Source organism: Gymnoscopelus braueri (assembly GCF_963280865.1).
Source record: "Gymnoscopelus braueri genome assembly, chromosome: 18".
In the NCBI taxonomy this organism is placed as follows: domain Eukaryota; kingdom Metazoa; phylum Chordata; class Actinopteri; order Myctophiformes; family Myctophidae; genus Gymnoscopelus; species Gymnoscopelus braueri.
The window spans coordinates 42987119-43013138 of record NC_137618.1 but is presented as its reverse complement, the minus strand read 5'-3'; the positions used below and the strand labels follow the sequence as shown (position 1 = coordinate 43013138).

Genomic DNA, 26020 nt, shown 5'->3' with positions numbered 1-26020 from the left:
GCCCGTATTCAAGAAGTATAATTAGGCCTATAAGCCAGGCATGGTTTTGCAAACAGCTGCATAAATAAACAGGGCCATGGCCAGAGTCTTCCTGTGCTGTGTTCCTGACGTTTGACTAAGCAGATGAGCATGCATTGTGATGTGTGAGGCCTGAGGTAGAATGTGATCCATTTTTCCGCCTTCCCGTCAGCACCACCAGCACAGCAATGTGTTATTCATGAGGGGAACGGGCGCTGCAGTTTTCAAAGCCCGGCAAAAATGCTGGGCCTGATTAACCTATTAAAACCGGGAAAGCATCTGTGTCATTTTAGATTTTTTTTTGCTAAAAAGCATTATTTTGTACTTTGGCTATTCAAAAATAGCAGATATACAAGCTCATAGCGCGTCACTTCGTGCCGCGCCACGAGCTTGTACATCTGCTATTTTTTGAAAAATCCTGAACATGTGTGCAAATCTTTGATTATATATATTTAGAACATTTCTAACTCAAATCTTTGCTTCTGGGGGTCCGTGGAACAAAATATTTTTGTGATGTGGGTTGGCGGCCAAATACATTTGGGGGGTCCTGGACATGAAAGAGTTTGAGCACCACTGATTATAGCAACATATGTTTTTCAGAAAACTGTTCGGGTCCTCAGGTCTTAATGGGTTAAAAGTCAGAATCATGGCTAAGTACCAGGGCCTTTAATTGTTCACCTCCACAGATTATAAACCTAATTGCGTCTTTCTTTCGCGCGTGTTTTATTATCCTGTCACAATGTATTACCTGAGCGTTTGTCAGGGAGCCAGCGGAGGGTCCAAACGTATTACCCAACGGGGGAACCTAACGAGCTTTGACAGGACAAGTGAAGGAGCGTACGCTTCGACGGCTTTGAGAGAGATCCTTATGAAATTATCTTTGATACAGTAGTTCTATTGTTAGCGACTGTTGACAAGTTGTTTACCGGCACTTCCCCGTAATTGGGCTCATTGGACTTACTACTGAAGCACAATGCGTTAGTCTTCCATCCAGCGCCAGCAATGTCAGGGCCAACAATTGTAAGTGCTGCCGACTCCTCCTGCATGAGCATTTCTTTCTCTATACACCTTTCAGGCTGATACCACCCAGCACACATTACGAGAGCTATTAAGGGCCACCAATACAGTCAATAAATCTCACTGATGTATGGGTTAGCTGGCTAATAATGAAGGTGACAAGCACATAATGGCACCAAAACCAAGCTGAACAGAGACATGTCTTTGTTATTTTAACCGGTTAAAACCAGGAAAGCATCTGTGTCATTTTAGATTTTAGTGTTAGCTATTAAAAGATAGTAGATAAGCTTACTGCAAGCTTTTTTTTAATCTTTGAAAAATGTTGAATAATTTAGATTTTTTTCTTTTACAGAAATCTTCTCCTCTGGGGGTCCCTGGCACAAAATATTTTCAGATTTGGGTCCGCGGCCATCTACAGATATTATATCAATTTGGGGGTCCTTAGTTTGAGAACTACTGATTTAGAAGGCATTTGTAGAATCAGCCTCAGGTCTTAATGGGTTAACTGTTCTGTTGCCTCTGCTTAATAATACAAGTTGCAGGAGACATGGCATTATGCTGGGAGCGGTGTGGTCACACACACAGAGTGATTTGGTGACTCGGGGAAACAGGGGAGTGAGATGGATATATAGGTAGATGGAGAAGGCAGAGAGAGAGAAGGCAAAATAACCTGACTTGTCTGCTGGAGTTGACACAGTGCTGACGGGCTCCATTCACACTCTGATCAAATGAACCTGTCCGGACTGCACCCTCATTACCTCACTGACCACACAGCTATACCAGCTGCCATGCTGAGAAACTGCAGCACTCCCCACTTTTTTTTACACTTTTGTGCACTTTCACTTTCTGGATGGTTGGATAGATGGAAGAATGCATAATTGTATAGAGCAAGTAGTTCTCAAACTTTTTCAAGTCAAGGACCACCAAATTGATATGTATTTGGTCGCAGACCCCCATCTGAAAATGTTTTGTGCCAGGGGCCCACCAGAAGAGAAGGTTTGCGTTAAAAGAAATTCAAAATTGTTAAACATTTGCAAACGTACTATAATTTGAAACATTCAAAAATAGCAGATGTACCCCACTTTGAGAACCAATGGGTTTTTTTTGCGCCTGACCGATTTTTAGTTACGATGCTGATCCCGATTTTGGACAGTCCTAGACCACCGATTACTGGTGTTTTGACCGATATTTTGGCAAGAAAAAAAAGAGAAAATTAATTCAAGTTGAAAAACTTAGATTTGATCACAGTTTTTCAAAAATAGAAAATTTAAACATAGCTGATATACAAGCTTTCAAAAACTTTACATAGGGATGCCAAATTGAAAGTGGTTACAATCAGGACACATCAACTGCATAATTGCTGATGCCAATGTCATCTAAAAAAGTCAAATATTGGCAGATGTATCAGCCAAACTAATGTCTGGCTCTAGGTGTGGTGCTTTTTCTTCTATTTCTATTCCCGTGTACCTGTGATAACATGACATGATCTTTAGTGATAGCCAGAAAAATGCTTTAGTAGTGCTTCTCTTTCTCTATCCTTCTGTTATGCTTGACAGATTAATTTGGTAGACCGTAGAGAGAAGCATCATCCAATAGCAATTTCTGTCACAGCTCACCTAGACCAACACATCTAAAGGTCAATTTATGCTTTGTGCAACAAGTGTTGACTGACGTGACGCACGACAAAATCACAAGGACAAAAATGTGTTGTGGAGGACCTTCGCAGAGGGTGTCGCGTATGCCTACCTGTGGAAACATGAATGGTCGCTTCATAAGAGGTCTCTGTCGGGTGGAAAACTCTGTTCTCTCCAAAACTGTTAAATTTTCAGGATTCAAATTCAAAAGCATCAATAGTAGCAGATCTACAAGCTCAAAACGCGTCGCTTCGCACTGCGTTTTGAGCTCGTGGATCTGCTACTATTGATGCGTTTGTGTGACGCTGTAGTATGATCAAGTAGGGCGTTCATTTACAAAAAAACACCAAAAGTTAGAATATGGAGATAACAGGTTTCTGCCCGACAGCGACGACCAATGTGCTCTCATTGGCTGGGAAGACGGACCAAACTCCGTTGCCACGGAGATGCACGAGACGACTATTCATTCACCTCCCCGTTTACATTTCGTAGCAACGCTGTTGGTGAGTGGCAGACGACATGAACGCTTAAAACTCTGAACGTTATGAGACACGCCATGGAGACAGACACGCCGTGAGACACATCGTGCGACACATCGTGAGACACACCAGACACCTGTCGTGCAAAGTATAAATCAGTGGTTATCAAACTTTTTCATACCAAGGACCCCCAAATTGATATGTATTTGGTCGCGGACCTTGATCTGAAAATTGTTTGTGCCAGGGACCCCCAGAAGAGATGATTTGTGTAAATAAAATGTATACATTATTCAAACATTTCCGATATTTGTCTCCGCCAGGCCGAAAGGCATGGCGAGAGAGTATGTTTTGCCACTTGTCCGTCCGTCCGTCCGTCCGTCCGTCCGTCCGTCCGTCCGTCCGTCCGTCCTTCTGTCTGTGACCAGCTAATCTCCGCCACTGTTGGCCCGGTCGCTGTGAAACTGTGCACACACACTCCCTGGATGCCACAGCAGAACCTCTGCCCCTCATTTTTCAGATCAGCCTGTCATAGCGCCACCATGAGGCCGACTATTGCAAAACATTTTTTTACTCCTACAGATTTTGTCCAAAAAACATGCAAATCGGTACACAGTATCTCTATAGTCCTGTGATCAAGATGGATGTCCGATATTTCATATTCCATCCTAATTGGCTAACATTGGCTTCCAAAGTCTGCAGAATTGGTCCGTTTTGAACAAAATGCCTCAAATCATGAACGCAGCATGCAATTTCCTACATGACCTAGCGGAGACTTGTGCTCCGAGGAGCACTTTTTCTAGTTTTCAAATATTTTCAAAAATAGCAGATGTACAAGCTCGCAGCGCGGCACGAAGTGACATGCTGTGAGCTTGTAGATCTACTATTTTTGAATAGCCAACATATAAATGGATAAAGTGGTTAAAATGATTGTGATGCTATGTTAACTACTTTTGCTGGGGAACCCCTTGGACCCCAGAACCAATGGTATAATTGCGTTGTGGATGCAACACATTGAGAGCTTGTAGATCTGCTGTTTTTTTGGTGTGCAACACCATCATACCATCATACTGTGGAACAGCCTTCCTATTGATTTGAGAGCACTGCAGACACTGGACTCTTTTAAAAATAGGCCTGAATTATAATTTTTTTCGGAAGGTATTTTCGTGTTAAATTGTTGTCGGTCAGAATGACTGGTTAGTCACGCAAGTGTTAACCACATTTGTTTTTAAACCCTGCTTTTTTAACCTTATATGATTGATAATGTGTTTTTACCATGTAGTGTAGCATTCCCTTTGAATGATAAGTGCAATACAAATAAAATGTATCATTATTATTATACGATGGAGCATAAATTAGGCATCACTCTCCTAACCTGAAAATACTGTGGAAATGATGGAAACTGGTCTTTCTACTGCACACTTCAAGGCACAGTTCTTTCTTCAGAGGAAAGAGAACATTTTTTCCTCTTTCTTTTTTCAGAGACAGAGCAACAGCTTGCTAATTTCAATGGCTGGAAATTCAAATAATGTGGAATGGAAACCGCACCTATGTTATAATTTGTCATGGAAATAAAGTGTGGAAATAAATAAATATGGAAATCAGTGTTTGAACAGCTAAATCCACCGCGCCCCCACACTCCCCGTAGTCAAGGCTGTTATGTCAGAAGTGGAAGAAGTCCACCAAGGCAAACTCACCCAAAGCTCTGCATAAACAAATTCTACTCACAGAATCAATATACATTCAGTTTTACAGTTAACAGTAAGAACATTGCAAGTATAGCTGGTTTTGAATGTGAGATACAGTATAGGCTAGGACAATATTATACCAAGTAACTGCCAATACAGTATATGTGCTGCTAGAAACTTGAACGTCCTTGCACTTATTGTGCAATTCATTCTGCTTCAGTACCTGTACAGTTACCTTTTCAGAAATTACATGTCCATATATTACATAAAAAGCAACTGATATTGTTGTGTATATGGACAAGTATATCGTCTCTGTTGGATGGAAACTAGCCCTAGAATGTCTGTGATCTTACATACATTTCAAGTATTCCAAATACACAGTCATAGATCTCTCTCGGTCCCCCACTGTGTAGTGCCCATCTGCGCGGCCATAAAAGTGCTCTAAACTCCGTCTGTACTCACCCAATAATTAATTCCTAAGACGTGTAGTCATATTTTGTCCTCTAGTTTCATATCCATGTGAAAGTTCTGCCAGAAAATGTGTGTTTAGTCAAATATCTCCACTTTTTCACGAGCTGCACACGGACGTCTTTCTGTACGACGCGAGGGGCCAGGAATGATTGCAGCACTGAATATACGTAACTTCCTTTAGGACGCACAAATGTTTGGGACACACAATTGACAGGTGATGATTCATTACCCCGCAGCAATCACAAGCAAAGATGGAAACCTCAAATGTCCAAAACCTTTCAGGATTCAAATAAAAAAATAGCAAATGTAGCAGATCAACAAGCTCGAAGCGCGAAGCGACGCGCTTCGAGCTTGTAGATCTGCTACATTTGATGCTTTCGTGTCACACTCTAGTATGATCAAGTAGGGCGTTAATTTACGAAAGAACACAAAAAGTTAAAATATGGAGACAAGAGGTTTCTGCCCGACGGCAATATACATACATTTTTGAAGTTGTCCCTTATCTGTTGCCCTAGCTAGCTACCGTTAAAGCTATTATCTACAATAGACTCCTTGCTAACGCTACAGTACCTCTAATGCTAACATACCGTGAAGGAGCCACAAATCACTGGATAACCCAGAGCTAAGGAGATCATTCAACATGTTTCGTTGCTGTCGGGTAAGATGGGAAAATATTAATATTCCAGACAGGTTGAAGTGTACAATTCATTTATTGAAGTAGATTCGAGCAGGAAAACAGTATTACAGCGGCATAAGCCTCCAACCTCCTGCCCTGGGTGACAGCCCATCATGGCAGAAGCCTCCAGAGCACCAACCTCAGACCATTCTTATAGTGTCCACTCTAACCCATTCAGTCCGGGAACTCATCTCTGTCATTTCTTTGGCTATTCAAAAATAGCAGAAATGCAAACTCATAGCATGGCACAGATTGCTTGTAGATCTGTTGTTTTTTTTTTATCGTGAAAATGTGTGCAAGTCTTTGAATATATATATATTTTTAAACGAACATTTGTAACTCAAATCTTTGCTTCTGGGGCTCCCAGGAACAAAATATTTTACAAATGTTTTCAAAATATATATATATATATTAAATATATATTAAAGGATTTGCACAATTTTCCAAGATTTTTCAAAAATAGCAGATCTACAAGCTCATAGCGTGACAATCGGTGCCGCGCTATGAGCTCAAATATCTGCTATTTCTTTATAGCCAAATAAATCTAAAATGACAGAGATGCGTTTCCCGGATTGAATGGGCTAACATGGATGCTGTCCTTGAACGGTCATATTCTATGTACAGGCATGTTACACTTATAGACAACAATGGTATTGCTGAATGAGCTAAAGAGAATAGTATAGTGGAAAAATAGACCTTGGAACAGTTGTTGACTAGATCCTAATAACAGCAAACAGATTATTTTTTAAATGAATACATTTTAATTTAGTCCAATCTGTAATGGTAGAGTACAATAACTCAATCGGGGTGGTTGTATTCGGTCTCCCTGCTCTTCTATTGAGACATTTAGATCGTATCAAAGGTCATGTCTCACCTAAACACAGGATTACATTTATCCCCTGAGCAAGCAGGCAGGCTCTATTAGCTCAATGGTAAAAATGTCAGCTCTTGTGCAGGAAACCGGGTTCAAATCTGGGTTATAAGAGGAACGTTATAGTGCAGCTTTAAACACTCTATGGTTAAAAACCATTAGATAGAACATACATGATTTTGAACAAATTGGCATTCTAAAAACTATATTATTTGGGCAGAAACCTTGTATCTTCATATTTCAAGTTATGTTTTTTCATAAATTAATGCCCTAAAAGTTGCAAAAATAGCCGATCTACAAGCTCACAACGTGTCACAATATGAGCTTGTAGATTGGCAATTCTTAGAAAAATGTATTGTAAAAGTCGTTACCTGTATCTGTCGGTTTTAGAAATAATGAACAAATGTAAAGTATTAACAATAGCATGTGAATAAATACACATAACTACACTGTATCCATTGGAACACAGGTAGTTTTATTTTTCCCATTTCCTGAAAAGTAACGCTTTTGGACATACAAGGTTTCCAATCGACAGTTGCGATATTATGCTTTCTGGATATTGACAGCTAGGCCACGACTACAGTATATGAGGTGTTACACCTTATCTGTGTTTTCTTTTGACTGTGCTTGCTGCTGCTAGGAGACAGAGCTAGTTCCCAGAGACACTGTACACACTCTGCCTCCGGCTCAAATGGTTTCTACATGATGCCGCTTATAGGATATACCATCACATACTGCATCCATAGCAGGTTTATTCAGTGGTGGACAAAGTATATCGTTGCTGTCGGGCATGAAAACTCTCATCTCCATATTCTAACTTTTTGTGTTTTCTCGTAAATTAATGCCCTACTTGATCATACTACAGCTTCACACAAAAGCATCAGAAGTAGCTCGAAACTTCGAACTTGTGGATCTGCTACTTTTGCTGTTTTTGAATTTGAATCCTGAAAAGTTACAGTTTTGGACAGAGATGATATACTCAAGTAAACACTCAAGTATTCCAAATTACAACGTTCATTTTCTTTTTTAACCACTTGCAACCCAGCATCCATATTACGGGGGGGGAACAACGCGTTGTGAGCTTGTAGATCGGCTATTTTTGGCAAAGAGATTTTGGTGTAGACGGAAAAAAGTACAGTTGCAACTCAGGTCCGTTTCACTGAGACTAGAGGGTTTTAGTTAGTATCAATATCAATCAGTGTTCTAAACCAATGGTTAATGCCGACTCTTGGAGTGACTAAGCTAGGCTACTGTGAAAACAGAAGTTGCTGGTAAATTAGGCCTGCACGATTCATTGAAAAGTAATCAAAAGATTTCGATTAAAAATGTTGCGATAATGTCACGTGAAACTTGGCAATTAAATTCAACCATCGTACTTGGTCAACTGTTGCACCTTGCCCTCGTCTCCTCACCATTACACGAGGATTAACAAGAACACTGTATGAGCTGTTCTCCAACATCTATCCGGCTCACAGAGCCACAATGACATCTCAAAGACCATGACGTACCAAAGCTATTGAAAAACATCCGAGGCACTCAAGGGGGTAATAGATTTTAAAAGCCTTTAATTTGTTCAATGGTTTTGAACAAAGTTACATTTCACGTTTAACTCTGGTCAAGCCATGAAGAATTAAAGGCTTTTGAAACCCATTACCCTGTCGAGTGCCTAAGATGTTTTTTTTCAGTAGCTTTGAACCACTAGGATCCTAGACATAATAATCATGTAGACACTGCACTGGCCATTAATGTACGTCAAAGTCGGTACCAAACTTTTCTTTCCTGTTTGATAACTATTACTGTTATTATGTACGTAAGATAGTATCCTGTATTATAATAGCATAAGTAAATGTCTGACATTTGTAACGAACAAAACCGCTTGGAAAATCGGTTGAGAATTTGGTGAGTTATGATATGGAGAGAACTCCTGCTTCAATAGACATACAGTACATGAGGCATACTGTACATAGATTAGGCATGGGCCTACTGCCAATATGGCAGCCACATACCACTTACAAATTGCTTCAATGAACAAAACCACTCCCCTCCGCCAAACCGAAGGCGACACCTTTTTACACTCAAGCAGCACTGAATGCATTTGTTTCTTGTACTGTGTTCACACTTAGCAGCTAAAAAGCTACAGAGCTACCAAGCCAGTGACATGAAGATACAAAGAGACGACCAACACTTTTTTTTTAATGCTTTTGATACTTGCTAAAAAGCAACAAAATAAAGTTGAGCTGGCTATCTTTTTTTTTCCCACTGCCAGTGTGAACACAGCAGTACAATGACATAACCATTTGGCCCCTGATAAGCACAATCAGCAACATTAAGGGCAGCAGTAGGCTCAGGAGGTAGAGCGGCAGTCTGGAAAATGAACGGTCCCCTGTTCAATCGCCAGCTTCCCCTGGCTTAGTGCCCCTGACGGCTCCCGTTCCTCCGCAAGGTGGAAGGCACTATTCAAATGCAAATGACAAAAACAGGTTTTTCCATTAAGTGATTAAGTGATAATATTAAGCAAAAACAATCATGATCACTCTTTTGTCCAAGAATCGTGTAGTGAAAAGGGAATGTTTGACCTCTAGTTTCCCCCAAAATGCAAATGGTACCATGTAGTACCGCATATCTTAACTGTTGTATCTTATCGTTATCTTAACACTTTGTAAATCCAATCATTTGCACCATTTAATCAAAAAAGTTGAACAAAAGCTGAATACGGTTGAAGAATGACCGGTTCAGGTGAACGACATGTGCGCTCGGGATGCTCAAATTCACCTCAAATACAATGATGTTCTCAATGTAAGAATGAATAGGAATGCTGACAGTGTTTTAAAATGAAGTCTCACTTTGCTGTGAACGAATGTCTCACTTTGCTGCCAGACAATGCTCCGGTGAAATATAATGAGTTAAAAAGAAGTGGAGATTGAAAAATACATAATGAAAAGAGGCTAACCGTGACTCACTCAACTTCTGAATCAACTTCTTCCTGCACCAAATAGAGAAGGAGCTACTTCTTCTACTACTTTATGTAGCAGTGAGTGACAGTTACACTGTACCGACTTAAAAACTTTAGCAGTTTTATTAGGAGGTTTTTTGTGAGCTAGCAGCCCCAGTGATATGCAATGCAATGTTTTCCACACTTTGTTCCTAGACTGAGCAAGCATTTGGTTTCCAATTCCCCCCACGGCAAGAAGTGCTCTCCATTTCATGCCTGAAAACTCTGGAAGTAGTTCTGTGTAAAAAGGGATTCCTATGTAGTCGGGGAGAGAGAGAGAGAGAGAGAGAGAGAGAGAGAGAGAGAGAGAGAGAGAGAGAGAGAGAGAGAGAGAGAGAGAGAGAGAGAGAGAGCTATAGACCACTTTGCTTTAACAGCAAAAAATGTATTCAAACAAGCACATGAAGATGAGCTACAGCGACTGGAACACTCAGCAAACCATGTTCTGTCAGCTGAGAGGAAACTTGTTCTGTTCAACCTGGTCCCATGCCCGAAGCGTCACAAATTCCACGTTTTACCCAAAAGCTAGAAATACATCAATATTTTAAAGGCAAAATGTAAATTTGGGATGCTTGGAGGCTCAGCCAGAGTTAGTGCACAGACTATATGGTCCTTATGTGAGCAGGGAGGACCCAGGTTCGAATCCGGCCCGCCCCATCTTGTTTCACATGACTCTCCTCTTTCCCTTGTGTTTCCTGTTGCTCTGCACTTAACTATGATAATTGTTAACCCATTAAGACCTGAGGTCCTAAGATTCTACAAAGGCCTTCTAAATCAGTAGTTCTCAAACTTTTTCGTGCCAAGGATATGTATTTGGCCGCGAACCCCCATCTTCAACAATGTTCAAAGATAGCAGATGTACAAGCTTGCAGCGCGGCACAAAGTGAGCGCTGTGAGCTTGTAGATCTGCTATTTTTGAGAACAATCTCTAAATCCTGAGAGTATTCTGAACTGCTGTATAGTTAAAATCAAAAATGGCACCGATCCTTTCCCAGTTTTATTGGGTCGAAGAAAAAGAAACACTGTAAAAAAAAAAAAAGTAATTTTGACATCTGCAGGCAACATTTCAAGGTAAACTCGTCAGAATGTGACGTTTATACAAAGCCAGAAATAATTTCAATATTTGACTAACACTGTGGACCCTTACCACAATGGTCCACATAAGTCACATATTGCCGTATGTAGTTTGTAGTAGCAGTAGTGAGTGATGAGTGACAGGTCTGAAACCAGATGGAAAACCATCTAATTCTGGCCGCTTTTGCGTGTGAGTGGCTTTGCCAATAGACAGCATAAATCTCATTTCGTGTCAGAGGTGGTTGAGATTGAGCAGGTACATAGCCTGTCCCTCTAAATCGAACACTTCTTTTCCCTGAGCCATTTGAGATTATTCACGGTGGAGAGGGGAAACTTTTTCCTTCGCACAACATAATCAAGACGGCAGTATTCCATCTCCCACCTCAGGTGTTTCTCTAAGATGGTGGTACTACTATAAAGTTCACACTTTTGGCTATTCCGTAACATTATAATATCTTGGGAACTTATCAGTTTCTGAATCTCACCGCAAAATTATTAGCAAACCTGCAAACCTCTGGCTGCTGACAGATATAGAGCGGGGCCATAGTCAGTGAGAAATCAATTTCCTCATGTAAAACGAAAATTCTAATTCTGTTATTCATCAGTTTTCTTTCTCGTTCCTCTTTGTGATGAATCTTGACTCTGACGTTTCCTCATCTTTTTGGGTTATCTTACACATATAACACAATCAACATATTCGCACCTCTTTCTCGTCCAATCCGGCATCGCTTTGGTGATGGGCTATGGTTCTCTCTCCCTTCCATTCTCTCTCTCTCTCTCTCTTTCTCTCTCTCTCTCTCTCTCTCTCTCTGTCTGTCTGTCTGTCTCCCAGTCACATTATCAAAGCTGTCATTAAAATGCAAATACCATTTTGTTGAGAGAAGTCAGATCAATAGGAGCTTCTCTCAGCTCATCCCACCCGCACACAACGCTGTTCGTCATCAATAACATGCACAGTACATTCATCAGCACAGAAATGAGCTCAAAGCCTGTACCTGCTTTGTTATCAGTGACTTGTTTTGTTTTGAATAATGCAACGATTCCCGAACCGGGCAGAAACTTTAACTTTTTGTGTTTTTTTTTGTAAATTATTGCTCTACTTGATCATGCTACAGCGTCACACAAAAGTATCCAAAATAGCAGATCTACAAGCTACAATTTTTGAATTTGAATCCTGAAAAAGTAAGTAAGTCTTTGGCCATATGAGGGTTCCACCCGACAGAGACGATATGTAAAAAAAACAAGTCATGGTATATTTTCTTTAAAACCTTGAAAGAAAATGTGTTTTCATGGTGATACCGATAGATAAGAACTTAAAGTAATACTACGTTAGTTCCATTGATAAAAGCCGAAACAATCGATTGGTTGAATCTTAAAATAAACATGCATTGAAAATACACGTGTCGTGAATGCTTTCAAGAGGGCCCTGAACCAGAAAAGGTTGAGACCGCTGGAATAATGCAACCACTCGACCCATTGAGACCGGGAACGCATCTGTGTCATTTTAGATTTCTTTGGCTATTCAAAAATAGCAGATATACAAGCTGTGCACTGAGCTTGTAGATCAGCTATTTTGACCAAAATGTTCACCCCAGATTAGGGACGCTATAGGGTTCACACTGTATGGTAAAAGTGCAGCCTGAATAGTTGCAGCAAAACATATGAATTATTAAATTTTGCTTTTAAATTCCAACAGATTATTTATTCATGTATAGTAATTGGCAATCAATTCAACTTCTTAGCAAAAATAGAAGTATACAATATACTGGTTATTGCTCTTGAACCTCACAGTACGTCAGCAGCACCTTGGCAGAAAGTAATGCATATCACTGTCACTGTCAGGTGAAAACCTTGTATGTCCACAAGCGTTACTTAATCAAGACATTTATTTTCTTTATTTTATTTAGTCAAGCTCTTGTTAATACTTTTCTTTCACTATTTATAAAATCCACCCATACTTATCCACTCTCACTTTCCCTTTCAAAATCGTTTAATAGAAGCAAAAATTGTATCGCTACTTTTCCGCGACACTCATGTACGACAAAGTGGGGCATTAACCCATTAAGACCTGAGGCTGATTCTACAAATGCCTTCTAAATCAGTAGTTCTCAAGCTTGTTTGTGTCAAGGACCCCCAAATTGATATATATTTGGCCTCGTACCCCCATCTGATAATGTTTTGTGCCAGCGACCCCCAGAAGAGAAGATTTGCACTTTCAAGATTTTTCAAAAATGTTCAAAAATAGAAGATGTACAAGCTTGTAATAGCTTATCTGCTATTTTTGAATAGCCAGTGCTAAAATCTAAAATGACACAGATGCTTTCACGGTTTTAATGGGTTAATTCATAGTCCATCTTTTAAAAGCTGGACTACTGTATATAGAGATACAAGGTTTCTTTCTGACAGCGACGAAGTGCAATATTTTATGTCTGCCATCACTCCACCTCATCTTGTGAGTGAGTGCAGTATCTCATCTTGTCAGATACAGAATTTATGTGTCACATTGATGTACGCCGGCTTTAAATTCTCAGTGATTATAAAAATGAAAATAACTCCCCACTCCTTAAGTCCATATTATTTTATTAAAAGGTTGTATTTAACCACATGAACCCTACAGTAGCATCTCTGTTCTGGGGTGCACATTTGGCGAAAATAGTAGATCCACAAGCTCCGAACGCCTCCACAGCATGAAAAGGGGGATGACCGTGAATCTATGGGAGATGCATTTCCCCAGTCATAACAAAAACTTAAATGTTGAGTGGATGATTGTGAATGAGTACGGAAATTTACATTTTAAATCTCACCAGCCCGTTGTGAGCTATTTTCGGCGAATACTTTTTGATCTAGAGGAAGAAAAAGAATGGGGCCTAGTAAGATGAGATAACATAAGACCTTTATTGATCCCGCGGGGGAAGCGCCTGAATTTCCCCCGCGGGATCAAAGACAGTAGTTCAGACCCCTGGGGGAATTCTATCGGGTTTAAATGGTCAAGACAGTCTGTTATCTATTAGATAACTCAATGAACACGGACAGGCAATAGAGTCCACTGATCCACCAGAACTGGTTCTGTGCCTTTGTGGAATGTATGTTGATGCTGCATGTGTTCACACTGGCAGCTACAAAGCTACTGGCTACAATTCACTTTCAATGGAAGCCAGCGAATGGTACACTTTCAATGGAAGCCAAACTGACGTCCGACACGTGTAGCTGGCGTCAACTTCACACTGGCGGCTGCAAAGCTGCAAAAGGAAGCAACTGTTGTGTTGTTTAACCATTTCCACTCACTTGTCTCTCCACACAATTCCTGCCTGTAATGGGGGGGAAATTAATTGTTTCAATTCAATTCAATTTGGTTAATGTGCCAAAGCACAACAAGCTGTCTCAAGACGCTGAGCAGAGACCCATTTCCATCTGCCTGTTCTTTTTACCCCAAGCCTTTATATTTTCCTTTATATTTTTCTAGTTCGGACGCACGCTTAAAGGGATAGTTCACCCCAAAAATGACTTATTATCTATCAATGACACACCTTATGAAGCCTTGAATGTTTGTGTTTTTGTCGCTTTCCTAAGGCAATAATTTGATGACCAGCAGAGTTTCCAGTATAGGAGACTCAACGGAGACTCAAAGAGTCTCCATTGAGTCTCCTACTGGAGACAAAAAAAATTATTCAAGGCTCCATGGGGTGAGTAATCGATAGACTAAAAGCGATTTTGGGGGTGAACTATCCCTTTAATGTTGTGTGACACTCAAACAGTGACTTGTGACAGATACGGTGTGCTGCGTTGCTTTGTATAGTTTTGTATCTTTTGACGCTGCCAGTGTGAACGCAGCATAACTGGTTGAAAGCATGCTGTAATGAATGGATGTTGGCCAGTTCCTCGTGTTGTCCAATTTGCCAAACCCTTGTTAGAAATGTTGCCTGTGGATGAATGCGATGATTAAGTGGATGGATGTAATCATGAACTTTTTAGGCAAAGATGAGAACTTTCAATTTGCCCGTCGTCCATATACCGTGATAACAGCGAAGAGGCTTAAATGGTGTGTGGGTGTCTGGAAACAGAAATCAAGTTGGAATGGCATGCAGCAAGCACTGGTATTATATCTGAGCTGGAGCTCAGCGACAGATCCATGTATTAATAATGCAGAAGGACCCCCAGGGCAGCTATCTATTTACAGAGCTTCCCCCACACACACACACACACACACACACGTATGTGTGTGTACACACACACACACACACACACACACGCACACGCACACGCACACAGAGAGAGAGAGAGATAGAGCTTAGCTCTTTCACTCTCAATCAGCCAATTATCAACTCCACTTAATTCTCACTTAATCCTCTTCAATATTTATACGTTATGTTTCCATACCTTGGAATCTCTCTTTATCCGTAATATTTTGTCATTTTCACCCATACTGTGACCGACCAGGTTTTTGGGATTTGGATCTGTTATTCTCTATCTATATAACTATATCGTTTAGACTTACTGCATACTTACTATTCATCTGATGTTTGTGAGGTGTGAACAACAATGAAGCGAATCAGCTCTTCAGATATCACCCAAGAAATGTAATTTGTTTCAACATGAACTTGTGTATTCAAATAATCTGCCTAAAGTGCAGTACTTGATCTAAATGTTTGACTAGCATTAGCATGGATGTAAATGACTGGTTGGTTGTCAAACATTTTCATGTCAAAGACCCTTAAATGGATTATGTTTTTGGTCGCTGACCCCCATCTGAAGAAGGTGTGTGCCAGGGACCCCCATAATAAACAATGTTTAATTATTACAATTTTATTTTGATGCTATATTGAGTAATTGTGCTGGGGGCCCACCTGGAACCCTCTCAAGATCTCCTGGCTTGGGGTCCCCGGACCCCCACTTTGAGAACCACTGATGTATAATCGTCCCCAGATAACCTGAGATCACAGTTAAATAGATATGCTATCGTCTCTGTCGGGTGGAAACCTCATATGTCCAAAACTGTTACTTTTCAGGATTCAAATTCACAAGTAGCAAAAGTAGCAGATCTACAAGCTCAAAACGTGTCTACTTTTGATGCTTTTGTGTGACACTGTAGTATTATCAAGTAGAGCGTTAATTTACGAAAAAAACACAAAAAGTTAGAATTTGGAGATAAGAGAAGAGGTTTCTGCTCGACGACAAGGCTGTATTGCATGGAGGCTGCGATGGAAGGCACCAGTGACAGGCATTGTTAGATGTGCCTAAGGGGCTGTGTCCACGTTTTTTTCCTGAGTATGTTTTGTGTTGTTTAACAATGGGAGCGCAGCATTGTTTTAAACCCCAGCTAAGCAGCGTGACGAGGTGCTGAGTTTGCGTGTGCTTGCTGACGACAGTTGAAATATTTTAAATTCGGGCGTGTGGTAGCGTTTTTTAGGCCAGCGCCTTGGCTTTTTATAGCCGCCTCGGTGGACACCAGTGTTGCCAGGTTTGGCGAGCGAAACAAGCAACCAGGTGTATGAAAACAAGCCCAAAAGAAGCGACCAAAAGGCCACATGAGCGTCGGCTATTTTCCCCAAAAAGTTGACAACAATGTTTTTTTTTTGTATGTTTTTGAAACAACGCACATTTTGTATGGGGGTACCTGGCACAAAATATTTTCAGATAAGGGAGTCCGCAGACAAATACGTATTAATTTAGGCAGTCCTTGACATGAAAATGTTAGAGAACCACTGGTTTAAAACTACATTAGGAAGCAAGCCCAAATAAGCAGCTACACTTTGAAAAGAAGCCCAAGAAACCGCGACCCGCAACTACCAATATTTACAAGCAACTTTACAGGAAACCAAGCCCCAAGTCCCTTATAATAAGCGGACATGGCAACACTGTAAATGACCTTCCTAGCCGGGTAGCAAGGCCCATGCTAATAGCTGCATGTGTCTCTCTGTCTCTCTTTGATCAATGCTCCTATAGCCTTCTCGGTCAAGAAAAGAGCTAGCGTCTATTGTTCTCGCGGCTGTATTGATGTTCAGTGTTCAATGTGCGATAATGAGGTCGTAATTATCTGTGCCATCAGCGTGACAAAGACATATTAAGGGGCAGGGAAGAGTGAGAATTCCAGTGTGTGGCAGGATCAAAAGTCATGACCCATGACTCATTTTGTTTTATTATTTTATTTAAAAACGGTCCCCGTACGAGCTGGAAAACAGCAGATGGCACAGTCTCAGATCTGTGTCCCGTTCTTCTCACACAGACACAGTTGGGTGTGTGAGGGTGTTGATTATTCCGAGCATTGTGAGGAGATTCATGGAAAGGCATATCGTTAATATCCTCGTTAGCGAACACAACCTGAAGTGTGTTTAAGCCTATAGGATTATGTGGATATCTGAATGGCCTTGATTCAAGTGTTCGACCACATAAGGGTTTAAACACACAGCTATGTGCTCCTGCATTTAAATGAAACTCTGTTTTTTCAAGAATCTTTCCAGCGACGCAGCAACTAGGGATTCAGTACCTTGCTCAAGGACACTTTGTTTGGGCACATGGCTGTTGACGCCCAAGTTGGCTGCTGTGGGGAAGGAAAATAAAAAAAATTGCACATCCAGTCTTTTTTAGGTAAGACATGTACAGTACCAACAACTAGACGCGTCGCAATTCAGGGCAATTGCAGAGTGTGGTTGCACCGACGCTAGTCGCGGGTCGCTGCCGCCGGGACTCGAGGAATACGCTGGGAGGAATACTGTCGGAGGCTGTGCCAATTACATTGTCACTTAACTCCTGAGATCACTTGCGTTTCATTTTGAGAGGATTGATCCCCCCAAAATAAGGTTTTTGCATCAAACGGTTACATTTTGAGCATTTGTGGCGCCCCCTATGGATCAAAGTGGAAATTCTTTTGGGGATTTGTTGAATAAAGCTAGCCTGGTAAACCCTCCCTCCGGAAATCTCAATTCTATTTGATTCCTGGAGTGAGTCTGGCATGAACCGCCTCTCTGCAATATTGGCTGTGTATGCCAAACGGCCGCGCCTATCAGCGTCGTCGCTCATTGTTCTGTGATTGACAGCTTACGTTGGCCAATCAGGTGGCGAGTTCGAGTGAGCCCAAAACACGAACGGCAGCCATCTTTTTCTTGTGCGGCCAATTCTCCGCTATTTTTTTACTTCAAAAAGCTCTCTAACTTCTATTTTGAGGCACGGAATTTACTTATAAGATATCGTTTGGATAGAATTTAGTTGTTTAACTTCATATATGTGGTCAATTAATCATGACAAAGCCTATTTAAAAAAAAAAAATTAGAGAACCGGTAGGGGCGGGCAGTGACACCATTGTACCCGAAAAAGGCAACCCATTTTGGGTATGGCTGTCTCAAAAGTCCCGTCGCGTCACATTAAGACTGGTGAACTGCTGATTGGCTGAAGGGGAAAAATTATCATTGGCTGAAGGGGTTGTCAGTCAACGGTATTACTCCCGCCCAACTCCAGCACAGCCAATATTGCAGACAGGCGGATCAGGCCAGACTCACTCCTGAAATGAAATGGAATTGAGATTTCCGGAGGGAGGGTTTACCAGGCTAGAGTAAAGCACACTTGACATGTGATTCAAATTTGGGATTGACTGGACGTTTCGTTCGTGATTTGTGGCCTTTTTTGTAAAACGGGCCCCTTCCGCTAACTTTGGAAGCCATTTACGGACGAACGGTATGGACTATCAAAATTCTGTTTCGGTCCAGATTATCGCATGGGTCCAGAGATCATGTGTACCGATTTTTGTGAAATTTGGACAAAATATATGGGAGGAGGAGCTAAAAGTGTGTTTTGAAGAAAATTCAAAATGGCGGAAAATCTATCCTGACGCAAATGGGCGTGGCCTATATGGGGAGTTGCGTCATGACCCAAGGAATCTAGGGGAAAAGACATTTTGATTTTACGACCTACGGTTCAAGAGTTATATGCCAAAACGTAAAGGGGGCTGTTATAGCTCCACCATGTGGCCGATTAGTGTAATTATTTTTTCAATAATTTTGGACCAAATTATGAACCTCCCCTCCAAATCTGGTAACTCTAGCTCTTACGGTTTCTGAGAAAAAAATACTTGAATTTGAGTTTTTTCACTTTTTCATTGAAGTGGATGGGGAAATGTAATGCACTAATAAATCAATATCAATAAAACTATGCAACCAATCTCTTAGCAAAATACAAGCACACGATTCCCGATGAAGCCGGTCATTTTGACATATAGCACTAAATTGGGAAAAATAAACTGTGGGAGGAGAGACGATCTAAACTATTGTTTATCTACAATAATAAAAAGAAGAATAAAGTGTGAGGATTACTATTAAAGGATAAGGATAATTCCTTTTAACAGGTCGTTCATGAAAGTCCTTGCGGTCTTGTTTCCAATGAGAACCTGTGAGCAATTGGGGTTAAGAGTCTTGCTCAGGGACAAATTTCATATCATCGGCACATATGCTGGGATAGCCTGGAATCGAACCTGGGGCAACCAGGGCCAGCTGGTTCCCTAGGCGGGCTCACTAACCACTCAGCTATGGCCGCCCCAGACTATAGTCTGGTTGCCCTGTTAGGGCAACCACACTAATAAAACATAGGAAAATGTCCGCAACACTGCAAAATAGTTAAGCCGTACTTACTGTACTTTGTTGTTCAATAGCGAAAATAGCGGATCTACAAGCTCACGTGGCGCATCATGACGTGTTGTGAGCTCGTAGATCAAGCCCCCAGAACCTAGAGGGAGCAGTGAAGCAAGACATGTTGGCCAATTATAGATACTACAGCTTATTACGGCTGGGCCCAGACACATGAACGAGTGAAAACGGTTTTGACCAATTGGCTCGACTCACGAGCTTGTTTACGGGCTTGCGCACTGCTGCGTATTGACATGCCCAAAATGTTTGATGTTCGAGGTGTTGTTGAGTGTCTGGATTAAAGTCTGCCAGAAATTTGTGTGGCATACATTCTCTTTTATGTTATTGTTGTAGTGACAGAGCCAGACAAGCTCGAATTCTCACAGTATTTACAGCAACATTATGTTTTCGTTTTGTTTTGTCAGAAAGTCATATAGAGATTAGTACCACACTAACTGTAAGACAAAGGCATAAAACGTGTGTGGGTGGTTTCAACTTTCCAAAAGCAGTACATTTTATAAAATGCTCATTACCCTGAAGTTTACAGTTCTTGCTTGCCGTTCCCATTTACACGTTTTAACACATTGGGTGCCAGCATTTTTTCATAACAACTTACGTTGGGTGCCAGCATTCTCCCCATTGACTGCGTTTTGCTGTTTAAGGCTCTAGACTCCACGAGGAGCAAATCCATGTAAAAAAAAACATCCATTCATGTTGCGCGATGACCCTGGCTACAGCCTGGAACGATAACATTTCACTCGCGAGTTACAATGGGGGGGGATCGCGCATCGCGCATGACCGGTTTTCCCCACCGGAAACAGATTCGGAGATATAGGTGTTTTAAAGAAGGAAATAGACAGGAAGTGGATGGGAGCCATGTTTTTGTTTCCGGTGATCTATCTGGCCTATCCTTCTCAAGATCACAATGGGTACTCCCAGAGCTGCTCTAGCCCCGCCCGTGTGGAGAAAAACGAAAAAAACAAAAAGACATATTTCACGGTCTGGACCGTGTTCGGCACCGGACCGCTACTCTGCGCAAACACGGTTCAGACCGTGTTTGGCACCCGATGTGTTAAGCAAGGATAGGCCTATGGCCGTGTCTCATTGTTAATTTTAGCACTTATACAAGCGAACAATAAGTCACGCTAACACATTTGCACTGCAATGATGATGAGATGGCGACGCTACTCAGTAATGTTACTCTCTGTCTGTATGTGGGTCAGAGAGCTGGATTCTCGCATTATACTACACACAAACCTATTCATTGTCTGCCTGTTTCCCATAAAACGTGGTCATCTGAAAATGTCGCAATTATGGCTTTTCTCCAGCTTAGGTGGGAGACGCGCCGAGTAGAGAAAATTAAGTCCCACACAGATGTGACTTTCAGTTCAAAACAATTATGCAAAGCATCCAAACGGTTCCCATTCAGCAGCCATCTTTGCTCAAGTGGCCTATTTGCCCACGTAACATACTATATATATGGACTATGTGAATCATCTCTTATCACGCTCGCACAATATCTTCCAGACTTTATTACATCAGTAAATAATCGTCAGGTCAGCGCTGCAAATCATTTGCTATTGCATTTTATGGCAAATGCAACCATCTGTACTTATAACTGTGACAAATCCTAGCCGCATTAATGCCTTTGTGAACCATATTCAGTTGATAAGACATAATTTGTTTTCCCACCGTTCAGGTCATGTTGCGGCATTCAGTGTACACTGTATGTGATATATGCCCTTTAGTCCAATGTCTCAATAGTCCGACAAAATGTTCGATTAGTGTGAGGTTAGGTTAGTGGGCAATCTGTGACCCTTTGCTGCATTTACTGTCATCTGGTAAATGGTGCATTTATATGGTAAATAATGTAAATAAAGCGCCTTTATCCAAGGCGCTTTACAATGTGCATTACATTCATCCATTCAACAGACCGACGGCCGGAGGAAACCATGTAAGGCACCAACCTACTCATCGGGGGCAATTAGGGGTTCAGTGTCTTGCTCAAGGACACTTTAGGCACTAACTCTGGGGGAGCCCGGGATCGAACTGGCCACTCCACCTCTACCTCTTAAGCCACTGCACCACAGCCTTCCTTTAATATAGCCTGCCTGTCTTCATTGGCACCTACTTTACCCCCCCCCCCCTAATTTAGCTGGACCCCACTTTGAGAGCCACTGGTGTAAACAGACTGTATCAATTATGCTCATGTTATTTGCGCCTAGCCTCCCACTACACAAACCTTTCTTACTTACTTATGCCTATGGCTTCATTTCAAGGAGCATAGGCCGTTGGCCACAGTCCACCAGAGTCCTCTCTCCTGGGCCTTCCCTTCCAGCTGTTTCCATGTCAGTCTGCTCTGCTTGGCAGGCAGCAGTTATTGGGCCCTCTCCTCTCTCTTTATGCCTTGGGGGGGTTCCATCCAAGTCAGTGTTTCCCAAACATATGGCCCACACGCTTTTTTTTTTGGTCGTGAGTAAATCCCCCCGCCCCCAACCTTTCCTACAAATGTATATATTTTTTCCCCCAAAAGACATTTTCTTTTTAACATATTCAGATATGTAAAAACTAATTATAAATGAAAGTTCTAAATTAAAAAAGCAAAAATAGAGGATCTACTGTACAAGCTTTCAGCTTTTAAGTCTTTTGGGAACCCCTGATATAAGGGCTTGCCTGGTGATGGTGTTACTGGGCTTTATCACCCCATCTTCTCCTCTTGATCTGGCCTCTTCCACGGGTGGTAGACGGCATGTTCTTCTCTGCCAGAGATCTTTCCTGCTGATGGCGTCTGCTCAAGATGCTCCTCAGGCAGCTGTTGGATGAACGTTTGTGCTTTCATCGTTGCGGTCTTGGTTCTCCTCCACGTCACTGATCCGTACAGTAGTGCAGCATCTGAACTTTATGTCGCCTATATAATGAAAATAAAAAATTCTAACAATTCCAGAAATCTTTTGAAAACAACCGATCTAGAAAGCTCACAACGCATTGCGCAGTCTGCGACACGTTGTGAGCTTGTAAATTGGCTATTTTTGAAAGAATTTCTAGGTTTTTTTTTGTGGTCAAGTGGTTCATTGGTTAAGTAGTTAAAATGACAAGCAAACTGCGTTTCTCGGCCGGTGCGTCTGTTCAATAAATGACACGCATGTTTCTAGGTGCATAACGGATCCAAATGGCATAGCATATCTGGCCCTCAGAGTTAGATTAACAGACTTTTACTGGCTTCTCTGTGTGTTGTTAACTTCAAGCTAGAGGGCCCTGCACCTTTTATATGCACGCCATTCGTTTCGCCACTCATGAAAGGAAGGCCGCTTGCCATATTGCCGGCTAGCCCCTGGTGTTTTTTTCCCAGCATGATCTGCCTGGACAATTACTCCCGCTGTATTCATGCTAGCGGCTTTCATGGCTGGAGTGCTCTGCCCACTTTAACCCATTCAATCCGGGAAACGCATCTTGTGTCATTTTAAGATATCTTTGGCTATTTTTGAAAAATCGTGAAAATGTGTGCAAATCTTTGAATATGTATTTTTTAAAGCGAACATTTGTAACTCAAATCTTTCCTTCGGGGGGGGGGGTCCCTGGAACAAAATGTTTTACTAACGTTCGCTTAAAAATGTTTGCACAATGTTTCACGTTTTTTCAAAAATAGCAGATCTGCAGCACTCTGTGCCGTGCTAAGAGCTTGTAGATTTGCTATTTTTGAATAGCCAAATACAGTACATCTGAAAATGACACCGATGCGTTTCCCGGTCTTAAAGGGTTAAAAACGTTGTGGGTGGCGGGTTCCAAAAGACCCAGAGGGAGTCCCTATCATGTTTGTCTGAGGAGGTAATACCTCCTTCACACACACACACACCCTCCCACCACTATTTTGGACTCACTTAGGAGAAGAAAAAAATAAGCGATGACACTGTCTGTCCTGGGGATTTTCTTATATTGTTACAGTGTCTTTGATAGAGGGTTCAGCCCAGTTAATGATATACTGCTTTGTGCATGATTGTACACATCGGAAAATATTTTCGGTATGCTGGGCGTCGTGTTGGCAACGGAGTGACATCCCTGTGTCTGCAAATTGATCCACGACTTTGTGAAGGGTAAAATGACACTCGGTTACTGTGACTCTGAGCATCATGCTGACTTCATTATCTCTGCAGGCTGAAAGGCCGCGAGGCAGAGATTATGTTTGGATAGCTCTGTTTTTTTACTCTTCATTCAAATGTGTTATCTTATTGTCTTTCTTTTTTATCAGATTTCTTTCCAGGGTAGGTTCACTGGGGTACTAATGCTCTTTTTCACCAATGCCCTGCTTCAACACTAACACGGTTTCACACATTCACACATGGGAGCTGCCCAGTACACCCATCCTGTTGTATTGCCCAGCAGTGGTAACTAAAGTAAATAAGTACATTTACTCGATACAATTTTGAAGTATTTTTTACTTTACTTGAGTATTTCCAATTTTCAGTACTTTTACTCCACTACATCCCAGAGGCAAACATTATACTTTTACTCCACTACAATTATTTGAACACTTTAGTTTCTAGTTACTTTGTAGATTTTGATTATTATTATTACAAAACATACATTAACCACTTCAGCAATATACATTTCGGCCATTTGAAAATAGCCGATCTATAAGCTAAACACGCATTGTGAGCTTGTAGATCTGCTATTATCCAAAGATTTTTATACATTTTATACATTTGAAAACTTGTGAAATGGGACATTCTGCACAAATGAGTACTTTTACTTTTGGTACTTTAAGTACATTTTGATTCCAATACTTTTGTACTTTTACTCAAGTCAATTTTGAATTCCAGACTTGTACTAACAGACTATTTCTGCATTGTAGTATTGATACTTTTACTGAAGTAAAACATTTGAGTACTTTTTCCACCACTGCTGAGCACTGAGAGCACTTGGCTATTCATTGCCTTGCTCAAGGGCACTTCAATGGTGAGCATTGAGGGAGAGGTGAGCACAGGCCATTCACCTTTAAGCCTGAACATAGGAATCGATCTACATCTAGGAACCTTTCAGCCTCTAACACATTCCTCTAACCTTTGGGCCTTCATATTTGAGTTACATCATTTCTATATGGATTTCTGAGAGAAAAGAAAGGATATTAAGTATTGTGTTTAAAATATGATGATAATAACAGCATAATCAGCATAAATAAACCGTCAAATAAAATCAAACTTTTATCTATAGAGCATATTTAAAACAACCATGGTTGACCAAGTGTTGTATAAGATAAAAACAAAGCGTCAACATAGCCTATACATACTGTGCTCGTGCACCCACATACACACGTAACATACATATTACATAATATAAAATAAAGTACACATAAATAAGATTTAAGCCAGGGAAGATTGAACAACCTTGATGGACTGGGGCGGAAATTGGAAATACTCAAGTAAAGTACAAATACCTCAAAATTGTACTTAAGTACAGTACTTTAGTAAATGTACTTAGTATACTTTCCACCAGTTGCTTTGGGTGTAAGGGTGCAGGTGTTCGTAGAGATACCGCGGAGCCAACCCTTTCAGAGATTTAAAAACCAAATAACAGAACCTTAAAGTCAATTCTAAAATTGACGGGGAGCCAATGAAGCGAGGCCAAGGCAGGAGCGATGCGGTCACGTTTTTATAGTGCCAATGCACAGGCGAGCAGCTGCGTTTCAAACAAGCCGCAGGCACCTTTGAATAACGACTGCTCAATGCCAGTGTACAAAGAGTTACAGTAATCGAGTCTGAACGAGATAAAAGCATGGATTGCCATCTCGAGTTGTTTCGGGGGGACATAGGCCTTAACCTTGGCGTGTAGTCTTATTTGGAAAAAGCTGGTCTCAACGACAGAGCTGATGTAAGGCGCCGTCAAACATTACACAAGGTTTTTTGACAGATGAACGGATGTTGGAGTTAAGAGTGCCCAGAGTATTGGAGGCTGAGACAGTATCATGGCCAAAGATTATTATTTCAGTTTTGCTTTCATTGAGGTTTAGAAAATCAGTGTCCTTTCAGCTTTTGTACATCTTTTAAGCAGTCAAGTAGCGGCTGAATTGAGTAATTAGAATTAACTGAGAGGTAATAGATCTGGACATCATTGGCATAACGGTGGAAAGAGATATTGTGGAAAATTGACCCTAGGTGCAGCATATAAAGTAGAAAGATGGATGTGGTGAGAATCAGAATCAGAATCTTTTATCTTTATTGTCACGTCACAGGTGTAAAGAAGTGGGTGGAATTCTTTTTTTTCGAGTGCGCTCCATCATTTGTAGTTTTGTTTTTGTGAGAAGAGAGAGGATAGAGGTGGGGTAGAGCAGGAGACAAAGGAAAGAACACAGGATACAAACAGGTCACATGACCAAAGATATACATACAGATGCCATGCCACTACATGTATGTAAATCTCCTAATTCGATTGATAAACCCCTGTCGGACAAGTAAGACTGAAACCAGGCGGGACACCAATGTGATATTCAAGCCGTG

The 26020-nt window shown here is 41.2% G+C and overlaps 1 protein-coding gene across 1 annotated transcript in view; it reads left to right on the top strand.

The window, feature by feature from the left end:
• The window catches only part of thsd7ba (thrombospondin, type I, domain containing 7Ba), a 271757-nt gene that overhangs the window by 103346 nt on the left and 142391 nt on the right, over window positions 1-26020 (top strand). The gene's annotated exons all lie outside the window — the stretch shown is intronic.